Below are 17,931 nucleotides of genomic sequence, written 5' to 3'. Positions count from 1 at the left end.
CAAGACCCTTGCAGGTGACGCTGCCAGTAGGTGTTTTTATCTCTGCGTGTAGGTTGGATAAAGCAGATTTGGCGGGGAGAAAGCTAATACAGTCTGCACGTTGTGGGACAACATTACGTGGTGTGGACTGCTGGTGTTTTTAAGTAACCGGACTATCCTGTGGATAAGAAGCAGTAGGGGAGATGGCTCTTTTCCTTAAGGTTGATTTTTTTTTTTTTTTTATTTCTCTGTACAGCCTGAAAGTACCGCCTATAGGCAAGTAACAGGAGAACTGACTTGCTCTTTGTAGATTACTAGACAAGAGAGGTGTCTTAAATCTGATCTCATCTCATATTATTACTGTTAACAGTCTCAGAACATGATTAAATACTGTTTAAAAACAAAACAAAAAACACAAAATCCTGGATTTATATTCACATTCTTTGTCATCAAATACTGAATTCCTTAGTTTTCCTTTGTAGAAGATATTTTAATCTTAAATTAATTCACGTTTGCTTTTTTTTTTTCTTCCTGAGTAGAAGCTGTCAATAATGGAGTGAGGATCAGTTTTCAGAGAGAAGCTGAGTTTGCCTCACTTTCCTTCGGCACTCAGAGGTGATTGCAGGATTTTAGGTGGAATTACATGTCAGACACTGATTTGTGTACTAATGCTGGCTCAAGAAGTTTGGTGACTTGATGGCTTGAAAAGCAGATCCATGTTAAAAGCATCTTTTAAATTGGGTGGGACACAAGTGACTAAGTGTTAAATATATAAATTAGAGAAAGAACTTGGAGAAGCTTTAGTCTTCTAGAAGAGAGAGATTTAGGATGGTTTTCATGAAGACTGGGAATAAACATTAATTTAGATTTATTTCTCTAACCTGTGTTCAGGGAAACTAGAGAGATTTCAAACTGTGACTTTTAGTGGAGCAACTTTGGAAAATGCTAGGTTGACGTGTGCTCCAGAATGTTATTAAAATGGAATTAGGAAGCTTTTGAATAGGAAAAACTAGTAAATCCCATGCAATCTCCAACAGCATGGCTGAAATAAATAATAGCAGAGAATAACAGATTTGGAGAGGTTTTAGATGGTGCAGTGCTTATGGACCTGCAGGTGTCTGGTTCAGAGAAGCTACCTTGTTGTGCAAGATGTGTGAGACTGATTTTAATGCTAGAGGGTTAGGGGTTAAACACAGTAAGTGTCATATGACTTGCACAAGAATTTACGTGGTATCAGGCCAAAAGCATGTGTTTATCATCTGCATATGTGGTTCCATTTTGGCTGAAGAGCAAATCTGCAAATCTTTGATTAGAACAAAATGGAAATACTTAAGTTAGCGCAAAGTGCTCAAGCACTGCGTTGCAAGAGTTATACCCAAGATACCATTCCCTTTACTTTTAAGTGATGGTAAGGAATACAGCCAGAACAAGGCTATGTTGTATGTGGATTGCTTCTTTAGAGGATGACGGATTTTGCTATTTAGCTTTACTGGTAGTGAGAATGAGACTTAATGGAAGTTGCTTGAGAGTTGTCAGTGTTTCTAAAGTAGGGATTATCAGAGGCTTCTCTGAGGACACGAAGCACAGAAAAACAGTTTTTCTGAGAAGTCCTTCACTCCCCCAGGCTATTATTTATAGTAACTGTAAACGTAGTATGTTAAAGTTTTTTTTTTTTAATGGTGAAATAAGGGGTACTGTATCATTTTGTAAGTAACTGCAAAGGCAAATGTTGTTTACATCTGAAGAGTCCCAGTTCTTTAAATTAGGATTGTTATCAAGTGTTCAAAGTGTAACATGCTCTGAGAGGCTTAGGCAGAACTGTAACACTGCTTGGAATGTTCTTGCTGAGAGCACTTGTTAAAACGTGTGAGCAAACTGTCTCTAAAGCGTCCTTCTTATGTGCAAACTGTTTTGTGCGATGTTTATTTACCCACTGCTATATTAAGGCCTCATTGCAGTTGTGTGTTATACAGTTATGATTAACCACAATGAAAAAATGCTGCAAAACCTGTATCTGGGCTGCTGCCGTCCTGCCACGATGAGGTCAGTGAAAAGATGGATCCCAAATGGATGCAGAGCATCTGTACTTGGACTGGTGAATGAAGGTAGCTTACAACACAACTGTGTGAATTCATGAGTGGTCATACGAATGTTACCACAGAGAAGACATTGCTTGTTTTGTTTTTACAGAGTACTGTTTGTTTAAGGCTTCACTCGGGTTTGTGGAAGCCTGATCTACAGATAATCACTTCTAAACCACAATCTAGTTGGCATACTTAGCTGCATATTTTGGTAGAAGCAAGAGTAGACAGACATTACAAAGAAATACATGGAAATAAGGGCTGATCATATTGCAGGCTGTTATGTTTGCCAGAAAAGCTGCTGGCCTGGAAGAAGTTGTTAAAGACATTCCTTCATTTCAGCACAATGTAAATTGTGAATTGTGTTTTCATCAGAGACACCTGGTGAAAATCAGCTGTGGCATAACCACGAGCTGCGAGCTTTCACAGAGCCTTTGTTGCTTCTGCCCTCCTTCTGTATGAGATGAACCTATGGAGAAATGTTGCTGTCAGAAAATACAAAGTTCTGGACTCATCCCCTAAGAGTTAATATTAAGTAAACTCTCTGTTAGGGGTGTGATGTGTAAGAAAAGGTTGGTGAATCTATATTGCTGCTTGGCTTCATTTATTTGTTTGTGTTTTTTCTTTTTTTCTTTTCCTTCCCAATGTAACAGAGGTGTAAATCTGTTTAGCTATTTACTGAGAATCCAAAGTGCTTGAGGCTGTCTCTGTACCAATTCTTGTTGTCCACAGAGCGAGAAGTAACACAATTAGTGTATGCAAACTTCTCCCTGTGTTGGAGATACTAATGAGACTGCTGGCTGTCACCAGAAATGCCCCTTCCATTTACAGCAGCTTCTCACACTACGGTATGCATACACATAAAATAGTTAACAAAAAAATCATTACTGTAGGAATTGGGATAGTAATTTCCATGTGTTCAGATGACTCTTTGGCTCTTTCTTCAACCTTGTGTGTGTGTGGTGGTTGAGTGTGTGTCCTGACAGGGCATTCTGTAGCCCAGAGAACTTAATGACCAGTACACACGAGATATGAACGTTAGGTTTGGTGATTGGATTGTACAAGGAGCATTTTTGCAGAAGCAGGCGGTGTGTGTAAGGTTTCTCTACTCCTTTAACATAACCTGCCCTGCCCAGCTTCCTTCTGTTAGATCACAACAAAACACTGGCAAAGCTGAGAGGCAGATTATTTCCCACGTGTGAAGGAACTGGTTCTGCATTTCAACCTCTAGCATGTGTCAATAGTTTTGACTAGAAAAACCTTCTAGTAAGTTTATACAGCTCTTCTTTTTAACATTAAAAAACACTTTGGGAACTTATTGTCAGTCTTTTTTCCAGAACTGAACTGTTGCATGCTGATGGGATTCTCGGCAGACAAAGCATGCCTTTTGTTGAAAAGCCTCCAAGCCTATTCAGAAGATTCAGAGTTTGGCCAAGCTGGGGAAAGATCTGTGTTTGATTTCAACCATCCCAGGTAGTTTGGGTGAGTTTGGCTGCAAGGGCTCTGCACAGACTGTCATAAAGACAAGAACCGTTTTGAGAAATCAACCTGGAGCTTAATCCTATATTGTGCTGATACCTATTGGTCTCGAGTTAGCTAAATTACAGAGAAAATAACTTCACAGCAGTTTTGCAGACGCACAGAGGTTAAGAATGTTGATTAATTTCCAATTCTGTTGAAAACAGACTGCTACTTTAAGAAAATATTATCTGTCTTCATGACAGGTCAGCAGAAATTCTTGAGTTGCTTCAGCTGTCTGCAGCTGGATTTTAACCCACAATTTAGCCCATGGGAGAAGGGGGGAGCTACTGCTCTGTACCACCACTCTCCTGTACTCTGAGTCTGGCAGAAGTCCATTTATACGTGCTTTTCTCTGTCTTTGAGAGCCTGGGGACCTGAGCTTTTTTTGGGTGTTCAAAACTCTTCCTTGAGGCAGATCACATGCTAGACCCGTATGTTGGTCCTTCTTGCATGTGCATGGCAAATCTTCAACAACCATAGGGAGGCGTAACTCCACTGCTCCATTTCACAGGTATGTCCCTCACTGGGAGGGATGTGGCAGGTTTGACATGGGGTGACTCTGAAATAAACACTGATATCCAGCATCTGGTGAATACAGGCAGCCTCAGAGCAAGTCTGTAATGGTAAGAGTGAAAGAATAAGGAGAGTTTATTCTACCAAATATAAGGCTTTCTATTTTCCCCCACTTTTTATACCATTAGTTGCTTACCCAATGACAAATTTTGACCACATTTGCCTACTGGTGTCGGTGTACGTAGCCAGCAGTCTCGTGATGATGCTTGGTACACTCCCTGTCCCTTTGGCCCATGCGTTAACAGCAGCTGAAAAGGCACGGACAGCTGACAGGCACATAAATGCTACCAGATGGAAACCCCTGGTGTGGGCTTCACATGACTGCACCTTTAAATATTTAGGCTCTTATTTTAGGCTTGTGTTTTAGGTTGTTGTTTTTTTCAAAGCATTGTTTTATGTAATTAAAAAATGTTGCTTATATGCAGTCACCAGCTGTGCCAGCCACAATTTTACAGCAAGGAACTCCGCGGCAGATATATTCAGCCTGGATCACATTTGCCCTTAATGATGCCAAGACAGTTCCAGCTTTCTTGTTTTGCTTTGATGGCCATTGGTTTTACTGTAATACTAAACTAGAGTTGAAGAAAGGTGTTCTGTACTGTTCTCCCATGAAGTTGGTTATATTTTTAACTGTATTTATATTTCTGCAGTGGAGTTGTTATATTAAATTGTGCTATTCTAAAAAGTGCTGCTTCTTGCTTAACGTTAATCTGTCACCTGATCATTTCATCGGGTACCTTCCCATTTAGGTTATTAGAAGAAATGAATATTCAAGTTCCTTTTATATTCTCCACCTTGTTCATCACTTCACAAACTCGTATCCTCTCTTTCCGATCACGTCAACTTCAAGCTGCAGATTTTTAGGCGATTTTATCTCTTCCCGTGGAAATCACTGCGTACCACCAGTGACTTCCCATAACACCCCTCTACAGCTGGAATGGCCAAAAGTGCATCCTGTGCTAGGTTGTTTGGAATTACTTTTCCCCACATCCATTTCTCTTTTATTTATCGACCTTCACTTTCTGCCCTTTACTGTCTAAGTCTACTAGGAAATTCTTTGTTGTTGCAAAAACTGGTATGAGCCGTGTACTTCAGTTACTATTCAAAAATAAAATAAAAAATATCACAAAGTACATGAAGAAGAAATCGGCTAGCTTTTGGCAACCCTTTACACTTTCCAAGTAGCAGGTGTATACTGAACTGAGTGATACAAAAACATTTCTGGGAACAGTTAGCACAGGGGGCATGTGTGTCTGCAGAACAACAAGCATAGTGTACCATTGGATTTTTGTTATATTATACTCTTCCTAGAGAGTGATAGATTCTAAAACGCTGTCATTCTGGCGAATTTTACTTGTTTGCTTAGCAATTTGAAGTGAATTGTTGATGAAGGCTTCAGCTCTCTGAAGGTGTCCCTTAAAATGCAGAATCCTCAGTTGACATCTGTTCTGTTATTCCTGTCGTTAGATGTTTATCTCTGTATAAAGGAAAAGACATCCAGTACGGTTTTGTAGAAGAAAAGCCTTAAATGTGGTGTGTGTTTTTTTTCGGTGGCATGAACAGAACTAATTTGACAGCAATTACAGTTCCAGGGCTCTGAGTGGGGTGGTACCACGCAACTCTAATCCTTTTAAACAGCACCACTTCCCTGTGAGTGGCAAAACAACTGCGTTCGGAGCAAAATGGGTGTAATATTTCTCATGGTTAATACAGCCCTTGGTAATTGTGGAATGCTATTTTTCACAGCTCTGTGCAAACATATCCGAGAACAAATGGGAGAGGTGGGTGGATGACAGGCTGACTAGCTCAAGGTCACAGTGTATTGTCCCAGAGGTAGCAGCCCAGTAATTCCAGCGTCTTTCTAATGTAGAAATCTAACTCATCTCTAACCTCTGATACATTTTTTGCAGGGGAAAAAGGCTAGAGTTCAAATAAAAAGCATTATGCCATATTCGTGTAAAAGCTTAAAAAAGGAATTTATAGAACGTAAGAGCTCGAGTCAGATGTTTAGGATGTCTTGTAAAAATCCCAAGAAACCAAGAATTTAAAGTGAAAGGATATAAAGCCATGAGTTCTCTCTTCATGTTTTTGCTGTTAATATAGCATAACTAAAGATAGATCCAGCAAATCATTCATACTGTGTTTGGGGGCTTGGAGGGGCTTGGAGTGGGAATTCTTTTAATGGGAGGAGTAATTTATTTTTTAAAATTTTTAATCTTTATTTAGCACAGTTCCTGCAGAAATATGCAGGGCCAAATTGAGCCCACAGTTGCATTGTGTGATAGCTTGCTGCTTTTAATGCAGTTGCAGAAGCCATGTGAAGAAAGTATCTGGCATGATGTTACTAATTTCATTTGTGGAAAATTAGATAAATAATGAATATAAGCATCCATTAAACGTGGACTCACCAGTTAAATAAGTATGTTGACTAAATAATTAGTATATGAAGACGTACTTTTTAGTCACGATGACGTTCAGCCAGAATGACACTTTATGAAAGGTATTTTCTGTGATTTTTTTTTTTTTTTTTTAAACTAATGCTCCCTGAACAGTCTTCTCTATAAATCTAAGTTGTGATTCTGCAGATCTTTTTCTTTACATCAAGGTCATTCCCGTCCCTCTTTCTGCTCCTCACTGCTTCCTTGGCAGCGCTGATAAAAGCGTTTGAGGGCTGCATGATTGGCAGTACCTAATTATTTCAGCTTGGACCAGTTTTTGGATCCAGCACGCTGCATGGCCTTAGGCAGCTGCTGCAGCACAGGTGAGGAGCAGGGTAAGTGACTGAGGTTTGGGGAATACAGGAATGAGGACTGCTTGAAGCTGACTCTGCAGCCCTGTAAGAAAATAACACGCAGTTAATTCATGCTGCCATCTTGTGGCTCCTGCTTGGAAGGTTTTTAAAATCCTGCAAAGTGGCCAAATAATCAGAATCTATCATGCAGTATTAGGAAGTAATGGAGCTGTTCTCTAAAGAGTCAGTGACACAGAAGATTTTTGTGTGTTTTCCTAGACAGTGATCCCTTTGAAATCATAAAGTGAGTTGCCTTTCGTGGTAATGGGAACTAAAAGTTGGAGGTGTACCATATGTGTTTATGTATAATCTTCTGTGCTATTTTATACCTTGTTATGGAGAACTGACATCACTTAATGTGCAGTTACAGAAATTTGTATGCATTTTAACAAATTCATAGACAGAAAATGGGATTTACATGAAAATCTGTGTATAGTGTTCCTTTATTTATTAAGTAGACCTGGAGCATAAGTGAAATCAAGGATGAGAAATCTCACCAAAGTCTGCCAAGGGCTGTATTCACCCCTGATGTCACAAAAGAAGAAACAACGAGGGTGATCATGAGGGTGAGTTGCTTAACACGCCTCACTTTAAACATTCAGGAGGTGAACGTGGTGCCACTGCACAGTAAAAGGTTTGTAACTGAGCTTAATGCTTTTATGAACTCTTTGGCAGCACTTGCATTTCACTTGACTGTGCTTTTGAACTGCTCTAGGGTTTTTTGTTTGCTTTTTTTCCTTCCAGGAGCTAGGATTGTTTCTGCTAATGTCTCAGATTTCTCATGTCTGTGGATGACTCCTGATTCCCTTAGTCACTACAGTCCCTGTAGAAGGCAGGGACTTCTGGAGGCATTGCTTCCTGGCATCTCCATGGGTTTATCCAAACCTCCTTTCAGGGCATTGCCTGTCTTCAACTAACCAGTGACTGTTGTTAAAAGCCATGTGCTTTCGTGGATGTATCGACACTGTAATACAATTGTTAAGGCTGAGATCTTACTGAGGTGCATCTCTAAGAATATTTCCTGTTCTTTATTTTGTTATTCAAATATTCTTGCTTTCAGGAAACCTTAAGGTTTCCCTGCCTAGACCCTATATATATATATGTTCACTTCCCCTTTATACCCGAATGCATATTGTATTAAGTGTTTTGTGTGCTTAAGTTTTTTCCTTGGCAGTACCAGCCCAGCACAGCACGCTGCTGCTCATTTTCTGGTGTTCACTGAGAACATTACAGACAACAGACAGTTCCTTTCATTTGCCACTGGCTGAAGGGAGAGTTTCTGTTGCAAAGCTTTGATGTTGCAGATGCTTTTGAATCCTATTTCTCTCTATTGATTGATCTTAATAGCTGTCAGTGATTTCTTTTTTTCCTTGTAATTTCTCAGCTCCTTTGGTAGATAGTGTGTTGGACTGTGCTACATGGCTTGCATGGCCAAATGAGGCTTATTTTTTTTTTTTCTGGGTTTCTATTTCAGCCTTACAGCTTGGTTTCTTTAAGGCTGCCTAGCCCAGAGTTTGCTTCTCGAGCCAAGGAAGTGTGCCTTTGGTGGCAGGAACCTCTAATAAATGAATAACCACAGTTCTCCCTTTGTAGCAGTGGGATTAGTTTATATCTCTAAGCCCGCAGGACAAATGCTTTTTGCTTTGTCATGATCCCTTAATATAAAAAATACTTGTTATGGCTGACAACCCGTCCTTTCAGCAGTCCCGGTGAGCTCTGCAAATGAGCAGATCAGCACTTTCCTTGGTCCTCCTCATATTACTAATGTACATGGGGGATAATCACAGGAACAGAAAGGCCTGTTAAAAAAAAAACGTTCAGAATGTCAAAATGTTTAATGCTTTATTATTTTTTTTTTTTCACTGTAGTTGCTTAAAAAAAAAAAGCTCAAGAGGAGGAAGTGAGAGACTAGCACTGTTGGTAGTAACAACTAATAGTGAGATCTTAGCATAGAGAAAAAATATATTCAAGGGTGTTCTTGGGAAACTGGGTGGTCTCAGGCTGCCTGGGTGTCAGGAATTTTATTAAAGAGCTAGCTGAAGTGATTGCAGAAGCATTTATGGCCTTTCTGACAAATTACGCTGGATAGGCGAGGAGCACCCGAGTGCCAAAAAGGTCGTGCAGTCTCTAGGAATAATAGAGGGCCAAGGTAATTACAGATCAGTTTAATTATCCTTTGCAGAAGAAAAAGGGAAAAAAAAAAAAAAGAAACGAAAGCAGTCTGGAAGGTGCTGGGCAAGTAAAGCAAAGTAAAATAAAAGGTCTTCTTGCTATGGGAGAGGCAGTTCATGACAATATGCTAGGTCTTTTTGGCATGGTCACACCTAACGCTGACTCTGAATGAAACCGGGTACAAAATGGTTGGATGGTGCTAAAATTATGTATTTCAGGTGCTTGTCCCTGGAACATTTCTTTCAGTCTTGGGTGGTAAATAGAAAATGGAGCTTCGCATACTGATTATGTGAAGCTGGTACAGATTCGGTAGCTGGAGAATCTGTAGGTTATTGGGAGAGGAATATAGATAGGGTTCAAACCTTGACAAATGGAGAAACTAGGATGCCATACAAGAAAGACAAAAGCAGGTTGCTTCACTTGGAGGGGAGAAAATCAGCTCCATAGGCGGCATCAGAGAGCGGCTGTTCTGACAGTAGAAACTGCTGGTGTTTATACTGGGTCAGAAGCTAAACATGAGTCAACAACCTTGTCCTGTTGTGAAAAAGCAAATACAGTGCTGGGGTGTAAACAGAAATGCAGACAGCAAAAACACGTGTTGCAATCTCTTCGTTCCGCTCAGCGTGCTGCGGTTTCGGCTGCAGTACCTGAATCGGGGGCTGGAGCCGTGCCCTGGAAGAGGACGTGCGTGCTGTTAATTCCTCGAGCTCTGCTTCTGGGCTGGCAAGAGCAAAACTGCTCGCCTGCTGCCTCATGACTTGGGTGTCGAGTGATTCCCACTGAAACAGAGCTTTTTTTCTCCAGGAAGGCAGGCTGATGCCGGAGTGCTGACTGGGGAAATCGGGTTCCCTCTCTTTCACGTGCTGCTCTCCCAGAGCTTGATTCCTGGCCTCTGCAGAGTTCATGAGGAGTGCCCGTGACCTGTCGTGTTTTGGCAGTTTTGTATTTGGCCGCTCTGTTGTCTGGTTCAGCAGATGTTGATGTTTTCCAAGAGGGCTGTTGCATGCGTGGCTTCACATAGCGTCGAGCAGTGCCTTTGCAAAGGCAGATGTGCTAGGTGTAAATTCCTGAAATACAGCACAGTCTCTGGGTCACCTTGTTCAGGCGTCTTTAGTCATGCATAGAGAGACTGCAGGCAGGATGTGCACAACCTGGCTAATAAATACAGCTTTATGGCTGGAACAGATCTCTAGTGGAATAGGCAGCTCCCATTGCTGTTTTTCACCTCCGTGATTATTTCCTATAGAATTTTCAAGGTTTGCGTTTCCTCTTGACTCTTTGAGCCACTGACTTTCGCCGCTGTAGCAATCCTGTAACTGTTTTATCTTGCATAGCTCTGCTTTATGGCTTTTCCCACAGCTTAACAATTTCCTCCCCCCGTTTTAGGGATGTGTTGAAGCTAGGTCATTGGGCACTGCTGAACCTCTTCAAGGGGAGGCAGAAGGCATCCAAGGATTACACCATCCCCAATCCTGGAGGCTGAGCAGCTAGCAGTGTCGATGTGAGTGATGGGTTAGGTGGCAGGGGAGGGGATAGGTAAGAGCCAACCTCAAGCACCAGATCCAGCCCCATCCCACTGCTGGTGTTGGGGCTGAGGCTGCAGTGCCTGCCTTCCTAGTCCCATAGGAGACAGATCTGAACTCGTGGCTGCTTAAAAGGGACTTGGACTCACAGCGTGGTTCTGGGTTTTGCTGGGCTGCCGTGCTAGACATCTGAAAGAGGAATTAATCTGCAGGTGCTTCGTTGGAGCTGGTGTGTGGCTTTCCAGGCACACAAGCCAGTTCTCAGGGTCAAAAGGCTGGACTGTGCTGATTGATCTTAGCCAGAGTCATGAGAACATCTAAATTCAACGCTGCGGGCACTGGAGGGGGATGACTTGGCAAAAAACAAGAGGCCCAGGAAACAAATGGTACCCAGATCACACCATCTTTCACAGAGGGCAAAGGCATGCATGTCACCTCTCCCAGCACACCGCTGCTTAAACAGGGGCTCAGCAGTTTTCCCAGATGTTAGCTCGCTAACAAAAGGGCTAAACAAACAGCAGCAGATGGCAAGTCCCCAGTTGTCGTGCACCGCCAAGCCAGATGATGACTCCAAAATGCATTTTGCAGTGTTGCTGCTCGCAGTGGGTTAGTTTGAAGGAGCAATGAGCTACAGCCAGAGGAAATGAGAGAGCAGCAGGAACGTTGTTATACCCTTCTCAGCTGTGATTAGGAAAGAGTATTGGAAGATGATGGCTCTCCTCTGGGCTCTGTGTGTTAGCACTGCAGCAAGGGTAAATGCAGAATTAATGGCAGGGTTGTTTTTTTTTTTTTTGGTTTTGTTTTTTTTTTTTAAGACTTTCTCCAGAAACTCTTTACAAAGAGTATTGCTCCCAGGGACATTTACATTAGAAGAGACAGAGGTTATTTTGAGAGTCCTTTCCCAAAAGAGCTCTCTGTTATGTGATGTTCTAGCTAGAAAGGCCTTCTCCAGAGGGTCTGATGCCTTTGTTGTTGATGCCTTTGTTCAATAGTGCCCCTGGCTTGGTCTCTGCTTAAAGACAGTGAAAACCCTGGCTCACCAACCCCTCTGGAAATCGTTCCCTGCTACTTTCAGGTAGGTGTCCAGGAACGTGGCCCCAAGATCAGGGACAAGTGGCTACACACGCAGTTAAAATTCAACGCTTTTTGTCTTGGTTTCACTGTGAGAGCAAATTTACATTTCCTTCCATTTTCAAGGTCGTTCCTTCCATTTTCAACCCGGGGTTTCTGCGGTGGATCCGAGCCACCAGACTTTACATCCAGGAGCTGCGAATGTCAGTGATGGCATTTCTCCAGCCGCCTGCTTCGAATGCCGCTTGGGTTTTGTTTATGCACAAGGGACTCGTGTTTTGTGAGCGCCCCATCCACCACAGGGGACGTCTCTGTGAGCAGAGGCCCGGCACTAATGCCATCCTGCAATGCTGTGAATGAATTCGCCCTTTATTCAGCCTTACCCACCCCTGCTGAGCCGCGAGCTCTGCACTGCACACACGGGCGCTGCCGTTTGCAGTGCTTGTTCAGCTGGGCTTCCACACCCCGCTGCCTCTAATCCTGGACAAAACCTGGCCCACGGAGGAGAAAACACAACGAGACTTCTATTCTTAGCCTGCGAGGCCTCAGAGCTGGATCTCTGGGGTGCAGGGTGATGAATATGCAGTTGCTGGAGCTCTTGACAAAGCAGTGAGTAGCGGTGTTTGTCGTTAGCGCTGCACGTACGCTCCTCTCCCATTGGATCTGTAACCTTCACTGCAGCTTTTCACAGTTACATAAATACGGCCTATTTTTCCCTACGAATTAACATCTTGCCTGCTAAGTTTAGGCTTTCACATGCATACAAAACAAGCCATCTGATTTTTTTCACATGCAGCTGGAGTCCTGGCTCAACCGGGAGAAGCGGTCCCTGCCCGTACAACGCCTTCACGGTGGTGGTGAACGACGGGGCCGAGCGTCCCCCTGCGAGTGGCACAGCCCCACAAAGTCCTGGACATCTCACTGCAAACACCGTGCGAGGTGCCTTGTCCTTTCCCCCGGGGAAAGTCAGACCCCAGCTGTGAGGATGCCAGAGGGGCTGCCTTCCTGGCAGGCTGTGAGGCTCCCTGCGTGTCCTGGAGGCTGCAAGGTTGGCTGCATGCTTTGGAGCACACAGCAGATGCTTGCTCACTACCCAGAAAATACAGATGTGGTGTGTCTTTTTTTTTTTCTCCTACACAAAGATGGCTTTTTGCCCCCCTACTAAAAATGCACTGGGAGATTGTGCGACAGCATCTGTAGAAAAAAACAGCCCTGTAGGGAACGGATGCCACTAAGAAATCTCCCAGCCCTGGGGTGGAAGAAAAGCGATTTACATTTGCTGAGACTCAGGTTGGATTTATTACTGAAATAAATTTATTATTTATTGTCTGGGTGCTGGATTTTGCTTAGCAGGGCCTGGTCCTGTCCTACTCCGCTGTAGACATGTGTGATCTCAGGTGAGTGCTAACGGTGTACTGCTGAGCACATACATACAGTCACTGAGAGACGGAGCTGGCAGCACGCTGTGCTCTCAGGGTAACTGCTGTGGAGGGCATCGGAGACTTTCTGTGCTCATAATTCAGCGCATCACACCTATCGATTTTATTAGCAGTCAGCCGTGAGGCTAGATCTTCGTGTCTTTTCTGAAAACCTTACAGTAAGGAGCTGTGATAAACAGGTGACTGGGAGTTTTCGGGGGAGGCTGTAATACCTCAACCACCTGGCCTCTCTTTTAGTTTAATTTTGGCCAAACTGAGCACCCCAAGTAAAACCTCCGAGTGGTGAGGCACTAGGACAGAAGAAGGGAGGAGGTGTGGGATTTTTCAAGAGCTGACAGAGGCATTAGGCACAAAGCTTTTTCTTCCCTGCGAGCTGGCCTGCGCTTCTGAGCACACGATGCTTTTGAAAAGCGTGCTATTAAATATGTGGAATCCCCTTCAGGGATGATTAGGGCTAGATCTGTGAATTCTTGGCTTTTTAGGATTGTCACTGGAGCAGATCAGCGGTGTCAGGGACTGCAGGCAGCTCTGCACAGCCTCCAGCACCCCTGCCATGCCTCTGGACCTGTATTAGCATGATGCAGGTAATGGGAATGATGGGCAGAGGCTAAGATTTCAGTGTAGGTGCTTTGGGTACGTGCTGCTTGCTTTCTGGCTGTGCTGATGCAATGCTGTCTGTATCACCTTCGGGTCAGATTAGTCCTACTGCATCCCTCAGCACAGCTGAGGAGGACTGGGGTTGAAGATTTTTGATTTCCAAGGGAGGAAAGGAGCAGTCAAGATAAAAACTGAACTCTGTATCGGCACAATCATTTCCTTCTCTCAGGTAGGACCCTTTCCCTCCCAGGTAAAAGCAAACAAAGACCACAAAGGCCCCAGTACCGAGCTGGCAGTTTTTCTGCCCACCCCTGGCTGTGCTGATACGAGGAGCAGGGCTGGTCCTGGGGGTGATCTCCGTTTCAATTGGATTAGCGGTGGGCCTTTGATGCTGGGAGAAAATGTTAGCCTGTGCTGGTGCCTATAGCTGCAAGATTTTTTATTTATTTATTTTTTTTCCCTTGCTATTGTTGGTGCTTTAAAATGGTGGATTGTTTTTTCCTCTGAATTTTTGCACGCAGGGTATCCGCGGCATTGCGACTAACACCGGGGCTGAGCTAGTTAAAAATAAGGCTAATTGGAGCGAAAGGAAAACGTGTTGGAGGAGAGAGAACCGCGTTGAGCAAAGGCTGGAGCAAAAACTTGCAGATGGCAGGAGTGTTTGCAGGTGGGGGAAGAATTGGGGCTCATTTTCCTGCTCTGGCAGCACAAGCCTGGCCTCCTGCCCTGCAGTCCTTCCACGCAGCTCTGGAGATGTTGCCCGGTCCTTAGGGCCTGAGCAGTGCAGGCACTGGCAGCGCTGCAGCCTGCATCTCTATCCGGGCTGTCAGGACACAAGCAACGATTGCCAGCCAGCCACCCGAGGAGCGATTTGTGCTGGAAAATCTTAGGAAAGAACCACCATCTGCTGGAGCAGAGGATGAGCCCGTCTAACTCGCTTCGTTTATGTTTTAATTAAGGCTGGAGCAGCAGCCTCCAGAGATGAGAGAGGAATCCCAGCTCAGCCGGGCAGTTTACTCTGTTTGTGTTTCATCATGCCAGTGTTCATTCATCTGCTCACATGGTTCAGATCGAGCACGTGCTCAGGTGTTTTGCTGCAGTGACCTCCCGGCGCCACGTCGCCTCCCCGTGTAGCGGCTGATAACCCCAGCAAATCCTTGCTCCGGGACCTGGATGCCCTGTAAGCCCCAGGCTTTGAAACAGCAGCGATAAGAGCAAAGAATCACAGACCTTGTCCATCATAAATGGATTTGTGGCCGCAGCCCGCAGATCTCAGGGATGATTTCTGCCATTCAGGAAACGAGCGGGTTGGCAGAGCCTTCAGCTCGCTAAATGCAGGCTGCCTGCAAGCACCTGGAGTGATCTCGCAGCAGAAAATGAACCCCGTCCGTCAGCAGGGCTCGCTCCCTGGCCTGTGTTCAAGCATCAGCCCTCAGCCCAAACCTACCAGGGATGGAGCATCTGCAGCAGGGGGTGGTTGTGGGGTGCTGTCTGTCGGGGTGGATCTGTCTCAGATCCCCACCGACTGCCTTACAGACGCTGCCATGTTGACAGCAGCAGTGATGCTGAAAGCTGGGAGGGCTCCAAGGCTGCACAGAGCAGCTCTGTCAAGTCCAATCCTTTCTGCCTCCCTGCTCCACGCTTAACAGGATCCTCTCCAAAGCACGTGCCGAGGCACCAACGCGTTTCTTAGTGTGTAACTGCTCCTGGGCACGGGAGCGTTTCCTCTGAGAACAATTATGGAATGGCAGTAAAGTGCATTACGGGGGAAATTCTTTGATTTCTCTCTTGCACAGTGCCCCTCTCAGCCTGGAGCCTCCCACACTGCTAAGCTGTTGGTTTTGCATCCTACCTGCCTGGAGGGATCAAGGAGGGAGCCAGAGCACGCCGGCCGGGGCCCGGAGCCATCTCGCACTGGGGGCATCTGCTCGGCTGCAGCCATCCCAACACGTGTCCAGCAGACACTTTTACCACTGACACGGGGGAGAGCTGAAATAGCTGCCATCCTCTTGAGCTAAGCCGGAGACAGAACAACGGAGCACGCTTTATGTAACTCGTTTTTATTTTTAAACAGCCTTTTATTTTCAAGGGGAACTCAACTCAGTGGGTGTCTGCTATCTCCTGCCCTGCCTCGTTACTGCAGAAGTGGCTTCTTTTGTCAATACCCCCCTCCTATCCAGGATATCAGCGGTGTGGATTCCTCACCTGCCCCTCAAACTCAAGCTCTCCTTGTTTGACCCTTCAGGATTTCCTGCCTGCCAGGGCTGATGCGGAGAATGATTTGAGGCTTAAGGTGAACAGAAAAAATAACCCTTTAAAATTTTTCTCTTTGTGTGTTTCCTGATGCTACGGGGGCTTCTTTTTGGAAGGGGAAGCTGCTCCTGTGGTTCTTCTAATAAGATAGTCTGTGACTTGTCTTGCAGCTTAGGAAGCTGTTGAGATGAGCTGTAATTCTCTTTTGCCCGGGCACTCACCTTGTACTGGACCAAGTGTGTCTTACCCCAGATCCAAAAACAGGCAGGCAGCCTGATGGTGAGCAGAGCATTGCGTGTTAGCTGCCAGTTACTAACTACTTTTAACATTAACAGCTTTCATTGTAAACAGCAGTGGAAACAGCACGCTCTGGAGGCAAATTAATTACTGATTTGAATCACCGTGGGCTTGGGCCCATATAGGTACCAGCCTGGCTTTTGGACAAATTTGGAATTCCTGGGTGTCAGAGGAGACCAAACAATGCTTCATCTCACAAGTAGCTTTGTAGGATTTTCACTCCAGGGTAAGAGCAGTTGTTCCTTCCAGTCCTCCGGCAAAAAAAAAAAAAAAAAAAAAAAAAAAAGACACACGCAAAAAAAAGCCTAACGAAACCAAAGCTCCCTTGGGATGCAGCAGAAGTCCACCAAGGCTGAGGCTTGTGGTTGAACGTGCAGATCACCTGCATTCCTGAGGCAGCGAGTGCTGCAGGGAAGTGGCTACCCCAAATACTTGGTCGGTCACAGATCCTTCATCACAGAGCTCTTCCTAGAGAGGTCGCAGAAGCACCAGAATCTTATGTAAACCAACCAAAAAATGAACTCGGCTGTGGGGATGTAGCTATTAAATGTCACAGCAGGCTGAAGAAATACATTCTCGATGCCAGGCTAAAACCACTTGGACTCGCAAGCCATGAAGCACACCCCAAAACAAGCTCCTTGCCTCACGGTGCCAGCAGAGAGAGAGATGCTGGCACAGGCCCAGGGAGGGTCACAAAGTAAGAGCAAACACAGTCCCGAAGAAGTTCAATGCCTTGTGGCATGGATCGCTGTAAAGATGACGAGGCCTTGAAGTCAGAAACGAGGAGTGGAAGCGACAGGCCCAGCATGACAGTTGGTTAAGCATAAAATAATGGAATCCCAGAGAGGCACACGGTCCCCCGAGGAAATAGAACAAGAGTGAGAAGACAGAGAGTAGTCTGCTTAAATGTCAAGGTGAAGGAGTTTATTCAAGGCAAGCCCACCGGAGATGGCAGCCACGCAAATAAGGTAGTCAGCGTAGCTGCTCTCTGATGTTGGAGCCCAAAAGTGAGAAGAGAGGTCAGCTGCCAGCCCTGGGGAGTGTTATCCGCCCTGGGGGGGCAGAAACCATGCAGCTACCAGCTGGGCTGGCTGGGTATCGCTGATGTTTGGGCAGCTGTACTGGAAGGAGCGGATGGCTTCAGGCTATGCAGCTCTAGCACTTGGGTGGCAGAAGCTGGGACCAAGTGGAACCAGTGAAGGTTTTTGGTCAGGAAGAAGTTTTGGGGTAAAAACTGCTCAAATGATGATCAGTAGGGGCATGGATAAAATACATGTAAAAGGCAGGGAGGCATTTTAAATAATAGGGTGAAAAGGACCCTGGAGGTGATGTTCTTGTCCAGGGAACTGGCTGGCAAATTCCCTTCCACCCTGCCCAGCGACAGGCAACGGTTTCAGTGCCGCATGTGTTTGTGTCTGCTGTTAGCAGGTCACGAGGAAACTGCTTTAAGGTATTTTTTAGAGATTTAAAATTTTGGATGGGATTCAAACCTAATATCAAAATGAGTTATTTTATTAAAAGGTTTTAAATAGAAGGTAGAGAATAGTCAGAAACATGAGGGCCATTTTAGGAGGAATTTGCTATAAACCTCTTCTATCTCACAGAAGCTTTCTAAAATATTACCCTGTAAAATA

The sequence above is a fragment of the Anas acuta genome, chromosome 8 (genome assembly GCF_963932015.1).
Source record: "Anas acuta chromosome 8, bAnaAcu1.1, whole genome shotgun sequence".
Taxonomy (NCBI): Eukaryota; Metazoa; Chordata; class Aves; order Anseriformes; family Anatidae; genus Anas; species Anas acuta.
Note: the sequence above shows the minus strand (reverse complement) of the source record.